Consider the following 14698-nt stretch of genomic DNA (forward strand, 5'->3'; position numbering starts at 1 on the left):
TAGATGTGGATTTTCTGTCAAAGGTCTCCTATCCAATCTGCATCTGTATACTCCTTCAGGCTCATATTTGATCCTTGAAAACAAAGACAATAATCCACTATCCCTTTGAGATATCTGAATATCCTCTTCACCGCTTTCCAGTGGCTCGATCCTGTGTTTGATTAGAAATGACTAACAAAGCCAACAATATAGCTTATATCAGGATGAGTACACAACATAGTGTATATTAAACTACTAATGACACTGACATATGATTTTTTCTTCATTTTGACTATTTCTTCAAAAGTCTTGGGATACATACTTTTACTCAAAATAGTATTTCTCACTACAGGTATTTGTTCAATGTTGTAATCTAATATGTTGAAGTGTTTTAGCATCTTAGTGATATGAGTCCCTTGAGATAAACCCAAAAGCCTTTTTGATTGATCTCTAATGATCTTTACTTCTAAGATGTACTCAGCTTATCTTATATTTATTATGTCAAATTGTGATGAATGCCATAATTTGACTTCTATCACACATTTTATGTCACTTTCAGCTATTAGCATATCATCAACATATAATGATAAGATGACAAACTTTTTTTTTTCCTTTCTTAGGTAAACACAATGATCCTCATTGATCATTTCAAAATTATAAGACAAAATGACTTTATTAAATCTTATGTTTTATTGTCTTGACATTAGCTTTAACCCATATATAGACTTTTTAAATCTACATACTCTATTCTTTTGGCCTTCAGCAATATAACTTTCTGACTATACCGTATAGGTTTTCTCATCAAGATTACCATTAAGGAAAATCATTTTTACATCCATATGATGTAATTGCATGCCAAAATGTACTATAATGGATAGGATGCCACGTATTGACATAAACTTTACAACTGAGGAGAATGTCTCTTCAAAATTAATACCCTCCATTTGAGTATATCCTTTTGCAACTAGTCGAACTTTGTATCGATTAATCGATCCATCTAGTTTTCTCTTGATTTTGAGAATCTACTTATTACCAATAGTCCTCGGCTCAAAGGAAGATCGACTAAATTTCAAACTTGATTCTTTCTCATAAACTCCATTTTCTTATCCATTGCAAATTTCCATTCTTCTCTAACCGAGCATCTCAAAGCTTCGTCAACCATTAGAGGTTCCTCATCATCAATTGGGATAATCATTAATGTCTCATTCTCAATATCAAACTTTCTTTGAGGAATAATCTGATGACTACTTCTTCGAATGTTAAACTATTGAGAAACTAAATCATTCATCAAAAAATCACTCTCATTAGGTTGACTAGATTCAGACATCTCTTGTGATAGAGGCATTCATTGATAAAAGAACATTATCCTCCTCCTTTATTGCAAATAAAGGAATGGTCTTATCAACTTCACCTCTGGTTGGGAATCCAGTTTGGAGAAAAGTAGCATCTCCTGACTCTGTTTCAGAGATAGATCTATCTTGTTGCTCACCAATGAAGACATAACCCTTAGGATGCATTTGGTTCAAATTATCATGTATAACCTTGGTTATGTGATTACCAAATAATCACATAACCAAAGTTATGGGGAATAAAATATAACCAAATGTTGTTTGGTTCAACCTAGGTAATGCAACAAAAACTTGTTTGTTTGAAAGTTTTAATGAATAAGCTAGTTTAATATTTTACTATATTACCCTTATTTACAAAACTAACCATATATTATTATTATTATTATTATTATTTAAATTCTACGCTTTTTTATTTTTTTCCATGTTTTTCTTTATTTTTATATGTATTTTTTAAAGTTTTTTTAATTTTTTTTTACGTTTTCTTTTTTCTTTTTCTTTTTTTATTTTTCCTATTTTTTTATGTTTTTTAATTCTTTTTTTATGTTTTCTCGATTTTTTTAATTTTTTTTATATTTTTTATTATTTTTACGTTTTTTTTATTTTTTAATTTTTTCTATTTTTTATGTTTTTACCTTCTTTTTTTTATTTTTAAAATTTTTAATGCTTTTTCTTTTTTTTTAATTTTTTTTACATTTTTAAAAAGTTTTTAATTTTTATTTTATATTTTTTTTCTTTATATTTTTATTTTTTTATCACATTTTTCTCTTATTCGAAGGTATTTTGGGTAAAAAAATTTCATTAACCCCGGAATAAAAAAAAACTTTAGTTTTCCGATTACCTAAACCAAACAGGATTTTCGTTGATAACCTTGGATGGATAACCAAGGTCATCAAATATAACCCCCAACCAAACGCACCCTTAGAAGTATCAGAATACCTTATAAAGATACACTTCTTACCTCTAGGTCATAATTTTCTATATTTGTGAGTTTTATCATGAACGTAGGCAATGCCCCTCAAGGTATCAAATTACTCAATTCTAGTTTTTTACCTGTCCAATGTTCATATGAAGTAGATGGAATAGATTTAGAAGGCACTCGATTAAGTATATAGGTTGCAGCTAATAATGTATCTCCTCAATTGGAGATCGGCAAATTAGCTTGAGTCATTATAGATCTAACCATATCCAGAAGAGTTTGATTTCTTCTTTTAGCAACTCCATGTTATTGTGGAGTTTCATGGATAGTTAGTTTCATTACATATTGTCTTAAATTGATTAGATAAATATTTACCTCCACAGTTAGTGCGTAAGGTTTTAATCTTACATTCTAATTGATTCTTAACTTCATTCAAATAACTATTGAAGCAATCTAATGCTTCAGATTTACGAGAATTCAAATACAAATGACCAAAATGTATGAAGTCGTCAATAAATGTAATGAAATAGAACTTCCATGTCTAGCTTTCACATTCATTAGACTATAAATATCCAAATGAATTAATTACAATGGTGATTTAGCTCTAATATCCTTACCTAACACACAGTATTAGAATATCTTATAAAGATAAACTTCTTACCTCAAGGTCATAATTTTCTATATTTGTGAGTTTTATCATGAACGTAGGCAACTGCCCCTCAAGGTATCAAATTACTCAATTCTACTTTTTTGTCTGTCCAATGTTCATATGGAGTAGATGAAATAGATTTAGAAGACACTCGGTTAAATATATAGGTTGCTGCTAATAATGTATCTCCTCAATTGGAGATCGACAAATTAGCTTGAGCCATCATAGACCTAACCATATCAAGAAGAGTTTGATTTCTTCTTTTAGCAACTCTATTTTATTGTGGAGTTTCAGGGATAGTTAGTTTCATTACATATTGTCTTGAATTGATTAGATAAATATTTACCTCCACAGTTATTGTGTAAGGTTTTAATCTTACATTCTAATTGATTCTTAACTTCATTCAAATAACTATTGAAGCAATCTAATGCTTCAGATTTATGAGAATTCAAATACAAATGACCAAAATGTATGAAGTCGTCAATAAATGTAATGAAATAGAACTTCCATGTCTAGCTTTCACATTCATTGGACCATAAATATCCAAATGAATTAATTGCAATGGCGATTTAGCTCTAATATCCTTACCAAATGGTTTCCTAGTTGCTTTTCTAACAAAACAATGCTCACATATAGAATAGTTAACTTTAGCATGAGTGTCGAGTAGACCCTCTTTAGTTAATTTATTCATTCGTTCTTGTCCTATATGTCCTAATATAACATGTCAAACTTCATCATTTATATCAACATCAACTAGTAAGAGTAATGTTTGAAAAATAACCATTATTTCTATAATTAATATCTGGTTCTAAATCAAGAACCATGAATCTATTCGATACATAATCATATCCTATTAATACATAGTTAATAGTTAGTTTCACACAACAACGGTAAAAGTTTACACAGTAACCCAAATCAAAAAGACCGGTAATGTAAACCAGATTTCGTCGAATCTCAAGAGCATACATGACATCATGTAGAAACAAGGTATGCCCACCACGTAAGTTGAGTTTGCCAACTCCTTAACTTCAATCCTTGTATTGTTTCCCGCATATATCTATTTGTTTCTAGCTAGTACCTGACGGTACTCCACGTATGTGGCTCGTGATTGAGCTACATGGTTCATTGGTCCTAAATCTATAATCGACAAAGGATAAGAATCAGCAAATAACACTAAACTAGCAACATAATCCTCATGAAAAGAAGATAAACATGAATTTACCTTTTTTGGCTCAGTATATTCCTGAGCAAAGTGAGCCTTCTTGCCATAGTTATAGCAAGTTAGCTTACTTTTAGGTTTCTTTCCATACTTTTTTTTTTCATTTCTTCTTGATTAGGCCTTGTCCAACAACAACACTAGCTTCTTTTCCCTTTTTCTTTCCTTTTGAGAATCATCTTTTCTTATTCTTGGATCCAGATGCTTCAATACAACCTTCAACTACAAAAGTTTATCTAGAAATCCTTGTGGGATTCTATTCTCTCTGCTTCCAATTCAACATGACATGAAACATCAGTGAAAGTCTTAATACTTTCACTGTAAGCCAAATTCTATTTCATCATTTTCCGAGAACCAGGAAGGGAATGGATAACTTTCTAAATATGTTGTTCATCAGTCAACTCATGACCAACAATCTTTAGATCCCAAATCATATTAGTTATTTCCCTTTGATGTTGGACCATGGATACATTTGGATGCTTTTTACAATTGTCAAACTTAATTGTTAGTTAATGAAGCTTGCTTAGACTTACTCTACTATACTTCTCTCTAAGGGCTACCTAAACATCATGAGCCGATAGAAATGACTCATACTCAAAGAGCAAGTCATCCACCATTAAATTAATCAATATACCCTTAGCAGTGGAATCATTTTTCTTCCATGCCTTAGAGGCATCTATGTCTCATTTATGCTATGATGTAGAACCATCTGTAGATTCTTCTATAAACTGATGAACAATCTCTATAACTTCTTGTTCCTCAAGAACATATTATATCTTGAGGTGCCAGATTTTGTAGTTATCCCCATTAATCTTCTCTCCCTTATTGAGCTCAACTATGATATTTTTAGTAACCATAATCTACTATAAATAAACTAATTATTTAGTATTCAATGTAATTCATATGCATGTAACTAATGATTGACTCAATATAAATTAGATTGGTTTACAAAATTAAATGGTAACTATGTTTCCACTCATCATTCATATATTCTAATCTAATCAAGATTGATTAGTTATATTACCCACATCCTATCAAATGAACTAATCATTAAGTGAACAAATCATGAAATGGACTCATCATTTAAATGAATTAATCATTCTTTTAAGACTGTTAACACATAACATCCTTTTTTACATAAAATATAACATTGTTCATACATAACAATAGTTTCTACTATATTATTTTCATAAAATAAATGAGCTAATACTATTCGTATATAATGATAGTAAGAATAACAAAACTCCAATAAGTTAGATAAGCTAACATCACTCCCACTAGGACACATACTTGTGCAGTGGTCAACACTATCCCTTTCATCCTGAAGTTGGTTCGAGCAATCTCAGGTAGGTCAATTCCAGGATTCTCTATTTGGTCCATATTTGGATCCTCTTCTGAATTCTCTTCAAACTCTTTAGGATCCTCCTTAAACTCTTCAAAATTCTATTTTTTCACATGATGAAGCAGCTCTACATACAACTCCATATATAAGGTACGCCCTTCAGAGTCCCACCATATATGGTGTGCTACCATCATGGGATACTCCAATAATGATTGAATCAATGCGCAGATCTTGTAATTATCTAAGATTAGAAATTCTTCCTGCTTAAGTTTCTAGAATAATCGATCGAGTCATCTAATATATCCTTTGACTCCGTATTCCGAGTCATATTCTATATCCTCAATTGCCTCCCTTAGCTTATTCTATCGCACATCATGATGAGTTATTGTGTATATCATTCTCTGCATTTGTAATTGAAAATAATAATGTCACTATAAAATTGGTTCAATTCAATTTACACATATGCATAGAACAAACATAGACAATCCATAATTAAATAAGAAAAAAAATTCTTTAATTGAGGAGCTCCAGTTGACTGACACACTAGACTAGTCAATTGAGAATCCTGATTCTAAGCATTAGCTTAGTTCCTTGTCCTCATTAGAACTGATTTAATTGAGATATCTTTTTGTTATTGTTTAACCTAAGCCCATTTAATTCAAACTTAGACCAATTAGATTCAATCCAATTTCATTGAATCAAACTAATCTGGTAAACCAATCAATAATTTAAAGCAGATTAGGTTCTTAAAGGACCAACTTGGTCTGGTTAAACCAACCAATAATTTGAACTTGACTTGGATTTACTTGGACCAGACTAGTTCAAACCAATTTGATTTAAATTAGATCGGTTCAAGATAGAGAAGAAAAAAAACTTAAGTTATGGTTTGTCTTTTTTTTCATTTGATTTATTTAAATCAAACATTTTCTCAAGTATCTAAGTTTCGTTTGATTTATTAAAATCAAACTTTTTCTCATCCCTTCGTCTTTGTCGCGATTTCCTTTTTATTTTTTTTCTTTCACCGCAACGAACACGCGGTCATTGACCATGATAGTTGATCGTTGGCCTCCCAACGTGGTGTCAACATTTCTAGCCATAGAAGTCGATCCCTAGCCATCCAACGTGGTAGTTGGCCATCGAGGAGGGCAAAATTGTGAGATGCTGCCGCAACCATCTCTATCGCGACGAACATAGTTTTCAGCCTTTGGCTCGGTCACTAGCCTGCGATAGTCCCGACGATGGAGACAAAGGGGCACCACCATGGCTCAACTCTACCATGGCGCCCTATCTTCCAGTGTATGCAAGTTCCCAACAGCCAGGCAAAAATCATGACACTATCGCGATTTCCCGGCTACTACCGAAATCATGACTTAAGGGAAAAACCATCGTGATGCGGTCGTCGATGCTTGCAGGCTTTGATACCATTGCTGATAGTAACAAATAATTTGTACGAAATGAAAAAACTTACTGTGATCGTAGAGAAGGAACTAGAGAAGAACTTATCGTCAGAAGAATGATCATGAACGAATCAAAAAGATCTTCACTGTTCACAAACCAAATCCCTCTCATTGCTCTTGATGTTCTCTTCTTCCCAACCTTTTTCCCCAATTGCCTTGGATGCCTTTTGTACTTCTTATACGAAAGGCAAGCGATGGTAACACCACTAATTAAAGAGGAAGATGAAGTGGAAGAGGCAACCTTTCACCTTCTTAACTCCAACATCTATATTTATCTCCTTAGCCTAAGATCTCAAGAAATCTCTAGAAACATTTCATTTTTTCTTCATAAGTTGATTTCTCTTGAATGACTAATCATTTGCTTACTACTGACTGCTATCGGGCAACTCTAATTGTTATTCAGTTGAATATATCCCTCTATCAGTTGGCTTTCATCATCTTAAATAATTTTCATAATGAACTAACCATTCCATTATAGCCATCTAACCACCATTAGTCAATTGCTAGAAGCTATTACAATAAAATTGTTGGTGCAATCATGCCCCATATGTGTAGATATATATGATTTTCATGTTGGACAACATTTAAGTTAATGCAAACCCATGGAGTCTTATATTATTGTCAAATGTACAGCAAAAGCCTACTTGATAGAGGAAATCCTAACAGGTTTGATGACTAGATGCAAGGCGGTGAAGTCCAAGAAGGCTAGAGGTCTGATGATTGGATGTGAGGCAGTGAAATCCAAGAAGATTAGAGACTGGATTCTTGGCAAAATTAGCCAACAGATCCGTGCGAAGAAAAATTTCGAAAACATACGAATACGAGTTTACCTAGATCTACACTTAGATCTACATGGAGAAAATCTTATACCTTCGATGCGTGCCCTTCGCGAATCCCGCTCGTCCAAGGTACGCCGGATCTCGTGATTGTCAACGTAGACAATCCTCTAGAAGTATCCACACGAACAAGATGTGTTCTCTAACACACAAGGATGGAGAAGAGAGCACCACAAGTGTGCTAGCACTCTCTAGGGCTCTCGGGTAGGATTGGAAGAAGAAGAAAGGAAAAGAAGAGAACACACTCCTCTAAAATCTCTATGTGACTTTCACTAACCTTTCTTCTTGGATTAGATTCACTCTCCTTTCTTCTCCCTTGCTTGAAACCCACGACCAAGAGAAGAGAAGGAGCAAGAAGAGAGCTTAGGAGGAGGAAGATCACTTGAATGAGAGTTACACTTGCAAAATGAAACTCTTTTCATCTAATTAAGTGGTTTGTAACCTCCATGGGATACCAAGAGTCACAACTCTTGGTAACTCCCATGAGGTGACACTTCACTTAAGTAACCATGATGATGTGGAGCATCATCATTGGTCCACTTAATGCCAACTCACCAATGAGGTGGCATAAAGTCAAGTCAAACTTGACTCTTCATCTTCCTCTCAAGTTAAGTCAAACTTGACTTAATCTCTCTCATGGTTGATCTAATCCAACCATTTAATTCAAGTCAAATTAATATAATGAATCTAATTCATTTAATTAAATTGATTCAATGAGTTATAATCTAAATTAGACTCATTGAACACATGAATCAACTTGAGTCCAACTCAATTAGCCCAATTAGGATTACTCCTAATCCAATTTGATTCATCAAATGAATCTAATCCTCTTAGTTCATCATATGAACCTAATCTCCATCCACTTGTTCTTTGTGTGTGACCCAATAGGTTCTTGTAACGTTGGCAATGCCTCTAAACTCATTTAGAAACATAAGTAATGAGCGGTATCTAGCAATACATCATGACTACCCAAGTTACAAGAATGTTGAGATCCAACATCACCTTGTGACTACTAATTGTGACTCCTCACAATATATGACCCTAGACATCTAGATTGATCGATGTGAGGCATGTCATCCTCTAATCGATCTAAATCTTAAACCCAGTAGATTCACTAAATCAAATGAGCTCGATATCTTATATTGACATGCACTTCGTGGTCTCACTCTATCAAGAATACCGATGTCTCTCCCATTAGAGGGATAGATCTCATCTACATCACTCACATCCCTTCGCATAATTTGTTACAGTAATCGTCTTTATAGTCCACCGAGTTACAAGTACATAACTCATGTAGGGAACCATGGTGACTTGTCAGGACTAATAGTCATACTAATAACCACAAAAAGTATATGACACTCGTATAACGATCCATGATACTTTCTCGTGGCGGGTCATTCTCATATCCATGACTTGTGAGATCAAGTCATCGAGTTGACCTACATGCTAGTCTTATTGTATTAACATTGTCCCTGAATGTTAATACTCGATTAGGAATGATTTAGAGTAGTGTTCCCTATATCATCTCACTATCGATTCAACCAATCGATTGATATAGGTAAGAACCTTCTACTCAAGGACGTTATTATACTTAGTTTATAAGTATAATAACCAAAAATCAAATGCCTTTATTTATATAGAATATGATACAACAAGTCCAAAATACAATCATCAAATGATTGGCTCTAGGGCTCTAGCTAACAGAGACGACTCTAGGCATGGAAGTCTAGGGAACAAGAGATTCCTCTATCATGAGGTAAATGAGGGGCGTAGATAAAAGAAGTTAGGTGTGACACATCCATTAGAATGAATAAGAATCATAGTAACAATTGACTGATATTCATGTATCAATCAACTATTGTACCAGAGAAGAGAAGGCAAGACCCTTAACCATGTTTGGGGTATTGGTAGCAATCAACTATTAGGCATATAGTAGTCGATTGCTCGAGCCAAACCATGAATGTTTGAGGTTTTACACATTAGTTGATTGATAGGAATTAGTGGTGTCACGCCCCAGGTAGTACTTGTCAAAAGAAATTTCGACAGCATCTCCCCTGTACGGGTGACAATATGAAACCATACTACATGCCCTCAGAGCCACATATACCTTGGCCAATATGGCTGGAACAATAACAATAAAAGTAAACAAGCAAATCACGTAGTTTATATATTTAAGCCTCTAACTGACACAACCACGTAGTTTTTATTAACTAAAACATATTCCACTACAACGATGGAAAACTTAAAACCACAACAGAGAAACCAACACAACGAAAAAATAAGTGCAATAGACCAAAACTCGATAAAAATTCTCGAGTACAATCACGCATCACAAGTATATAGAAAAATACATAACAAGTAAATCAACACAAAACAAGGAACCAAGTCTGTAAGCAGAAAATCGTCACGACACGAAGTGAGGACTAGCGATGGAACCTCCTGACGGCCTCAACCAGAAATAGATATAATCAACGGGGTGAGTTCAACAACTCAGCGGGTATCGAGTTGACATGCATAATAAGAAATAACTAATAGTAATAAATATGTGTATAGTCTCCTGGAGTAATGAAAATGTAAAACTATAAGAAAAGGAGAAGTTGTACTCACCAGGACCTCCTATCAGAATAATAAGGTCGTCAGACCAAAAGTAACATGTCCCTGTATGCATGTCAAATATATGCATTCATCCAATATGCAACAAATAAAATGCAGCAAACACAAGCAATAAATGCAATCATGCATATGATGCCAATGACATGTCCTGGTCACCCCTAACGCCAGTCAGCTATCTCACACATGATGGTGAGACCGAGTGGGTAGGGCTATGATAACTGTGCACTCTGCCATCACTGCTCCTGATGAGTAATCGAGTGGACAGGATGCTATCGGAGTACACCTATCCTCCTACCCCAAATCATAAGTGGGGGAGTTCAATGCTCTCATCTCCTTGAGATAGTCCAGAGGAGGATCCCTGACGTGCTACCACACTACGTACGCTACCCATGAGTGGACCAGCAGAGCACTAACAGAGAAAACTGCCACACATCCTACCTGAATAAAAATCACTAACCCATGAGTGGTTGTGTGTGCAGATTCATGAAAATTGGCGATGAGCTCAACAATAATTGGGCTACCAATCGCACAACATGCAATCATGCAAGATGGCGCATAAGACTAAGCATGCAAATCCTGATTATATCTACCTCCATAAAACATGTACAAAAAATAAATGGATCAAATAAATAGATCTAGGTACACAGGTCAGATATGGTAAATGTCTAGTCCGGTGTATCATAAGGCATAGTATGCCACTACCTCTATCAGCATAAATAATCATGGCAATAAACAAGAGGGTATAAAACATAAATGCAGAACAGATAAAAGCATGCAACAGGTATCATGTAGTGGCATACCAAAGCAAAGATAAACATAATTATTACTAGAGGCTATAACCTACTACGCATATCAACATGACATTGTCAAAAGAGATAAGTCAAGGTACCCGCCTCCAATATAGTGCATGCCAAACGAAACCCCACGTAAAGTAGCTCGTCGCAAATCAAAGTCATGTAATAACACCTTTAATTTAGCTACTGCCACAAATATCAAATAGTTAAATCAAATTCTTATTTATCAAGATCCCTAATCCTTCCATTATATCTCGATTAGCTACATAATCGAGTCTAACCCGAAGCTTAGATGAAATCCATTATTTAATCCCTAGTTAAGTATAACTCACAAGTTAATTAGGGTCAGCTCCATTAACCTTAACTATCAAGACAACCACTTGGGTCTATCATTTCTAATCTTCCTAATTTCAATTTTAGGTGTAAGCTACAGCAAGGGTAAATTCCTCCACCTCTTACCTCAACTCAAGCCACCACTGTTGACTCGCGGCCGGAGATCGCAGCTGCTGGGAATACCTAGAAACACCACTACTCTGCTGGAAACCTCCTCAATGCCCAGATCAAAAGGAGATCAAGAAAGCAATCAAGAAATCTATTCACTATCACAAACCAACAACAAAATAGCTTCCATTAGCTCTTCCTCCTCAATCGCCGGTGATGATAGCAAGCAACAGTGGCTGGTCAAAACCAAATCTGTTGTATCAACCCACTGCCGGCAACCCTAGGTTAGCGCTGAAGCAAAGAGTTCAACTAAAGGACTAAGGCTAGGGCACGAGATATACCTCAGGCGTTGGGCGGCGATGATAAGTGGCGGTAGCAACCAGTGATTAGGGCATGACTCGGAGAAAATCAAGAGAAGAGGGATGGGTCGAGGCTAGCCGCGTCGGCGATGACCGGCTCAGTCCTCACAGTGGCAGTGGCTAGGGCACCGGCGAGAGATCAACTCGGATGCTCGGCTTCTATCCATGACCTGAAGAGGAAAGATCGCGTGGCACTCGACACTATGGCTCGCGGCGAGAAAGAAAACTAGGGCACCGGTTACTGCGGCTAGGGCACAGCAAGAACGGCAATGTCACTGCTCCGGTGAAGGGTAGCGCAGCGCGGATGTTGATCGGCGCAAGTAGGAGATGGCACGATCGGAATCTCTACGACGAGGCAGCGATGGGGGTAGAGAAGGGGAAAGTGATGTTAGGGCTTCAGGCTTTCCTTTGGCCGGGGGTTATGAACGCGGGGAGGGGAGAAGAGGAGGCGTTGGCGACGACGGTTTGGGGAAGATGAAGAGAAGAAGATGGCGCGAGAGAAGGGAAGAAGAGGAAGAAATAGGGATGGCGTCGGGTGAGAAACAGAGGAAAAGAAAAAGAAAAAGAAAAGAAAAATAAAAATAAAACTTTCCCTCATTCAATGGGTAGCCTAAACAGGCTTCCCCCAGTTCCAATATTGATCCCCGTAACCTACATCATACGACCTCCAAAAAATTCTCAAAAAATTTCTAAAAATTTTGAAAAATGTCATTAAGGTTATTCCTCTATTTAACCTTATTATTTAATTAATATTTGTTGTCGTATTTTACAAGTGGTTGATTAATGTGAGTAAATCTCGAAGTCAGCAGGGGTTTGGCATATTCGAGTGCACGAGGGACTTCCATAACCAAACCCTGAAGGGGCTTACAATTTAGAAACAATTGATTGCTAGGAACATTGTAGTCAACTGATGAAATAACATTGAAAGTTGGGGTTTATACAGAAACATTGGCAATCAAGTGCACAGTTGATGCGTCTATTTTATATAGGGATTTTTAATTAGTTTAGATGTATTTCTTGATAAATTTTGTGTGCAATTAACTAATGATTTCATATCTTTATGCTTCATTTTGATTTATTTTTAGTTTATGGTATTGCTCTTGTGTATTTCCTATGTTAGGGAGTGGAACGAAGTGAAAACAAGGATTAAAGATCAAGGAAGGAAGCTCCCGAGGTTGAACACGGGCAACTGTGCCCAATGGCACGGTCTATGTTCCTTTCTTTTGGAGAAACACGGGCGGTCAAGCCCAGCGGGAAGGGGTGTGCTCAATCACCACCAGTGAGCACAGGTGCCCATGCCTAATGGCATGTCCCGTTCTCGTCAGTTCTCTGAAGCAATAATGCTCGACACGGGCGCTCGTGCCCAGCAGCATGGCCCATGTTGGGCTTCCGCCTCCTTGCCTATTTAAGCTCTTCACATCGATTTTGAAGGGAATCCAATCTGGGAACCATCTGAGGGTTCCAAGGAGGCTTGGGGAGGAGATCCAAGGGAGAACTATGTCATTTAGGTGAAGGTGGAAGGACAAGAGCATCAAGGAAGCAAAATCTTCGATCAAGCCTAAGCCTCTTCTCTCTTTTCTCTATTTCACTAAGATTGTAATATGATTTCTAGATTGTAATATGTTGAAGCAATCGATGTGACCCTAGATTTTTATGTTTAGAAAAAAGTTTAAGTTAGGTTATTATTGTATTTGATATGCGCTTGTGAGTATGTAGGATGCAGGTACAACAAGGCAAAGTCCAAGTGTGAAGGCTTGGCAATGTAAGTAAGTGTAAGTGTGAAGGTTTGGCGATGTAAGTCCAAGTGTGTAGTCTTGGCAATATAAATCCAAATGTTACTTGGTAAGGTTGAAGTCTTGAAGCAAGGAGCTCTTAGCAATGGAATACCCGACTGATCCCGTTTGAGAAGTTTGACAAAACGGAGAGCTAGAAGGAAAAAACCTACTGCCTTGATGAAGAATAATACCTGACTGAATGCTAATCCGAGAAACCCAAAGCGGATTGGGGAGAGTAGAATCACAAAATACCTTCCTGGTGCAAAGCCCCAATGGCGAGAAAGAAATCTAACAGAAGAAAACCCAGATCCGGAGCTTCCAAGGCTTCCTGCGCACCAAAGACCAACCAACACTATCGTCAGTGACCTAAGACCGGGTGGGAATCCCTGGCTAAGCCCTCCAACGCTCAAGTCAGTGATCTCTCTCGGTGTGGAAGAAGGAAGAAGAAGAAGAAGATGAACAGTAGTTGGAAATTAGGGTTATGAGTGTGCGCAATGATGTGAACTTACCTTGCCAACAGAGAGGATTCCCCTTTTTATACCACTTCATATAACCTCCGTAGTCATGAAGTGGACCCCAGTTTGTTAGAGTTTGTTATGAGATGGCGTAAGCTGCATACTTGTGATAAATGACTTTTAAGGAATCTTTTTTTACCCCAGATGTACCTTATTTGTCGTCTAGTACCTGCAAAATAGTCTAAAAACACATTTCCCGCCAAATATATAACACCTGTTATACAATCACATATTGTAAATATCTTCATTAACTACTTTATTTGAAATATTTACTTCTATCCTGTTTCACAAGTCCTTTTAAAGTGTTTCTATCGTTCCTACTCGCCCCTCCTGTTTTTGCTATATCATAGATAGCTTAATATAACAACAATGTTCCTTGTATCGGTCGTAGCTGAGCTTAACTTGGTTTGGTTAATTATTATTGCCTCTCATGAGGCTCCTAGGGCAATGTCCGTCA

At 36.3% G+C, this 14698-nt stretch overlaps 1 long non-coding RNA gene across 1 annotated transcript; it reads right to left on the minus strand.

Moving 5' to 3' along the window:
- Positions 1–11357: 11357 nt before the first annotated feature.
- LOC122009834 lies at positions 11358–12470 on the minus strand. The gene is made up of 2 exons (XR_006119665.1): positions 11934–12470; positions 11358–11860 (listed from the first exon to the last, which is right to left on the minus strand). It is a non-coding gene; the product is annotated as an uncharacterized LOC122009834 (long non-coding RNA).
- Between the last annotated feature and the right edge of the window lie 2228 nt (positions 12471–14698).

This window comes from Zingiber officinale, chromosome 8A (assembly GCF_018446385.1).
Source record: "Zingiber officinale cultivar Zhangliang chromosome 8A, Zo_v1.1, whole genome shotgun sequence".
Classification (NCBI taxonomy): domain Eukaryota; kingdom Viridiplantae; phylum Streptophyta; class Magnoliopsida; order Zingiberales; family Zingiberaceae; genus Zingiber; species Zingiber officinale.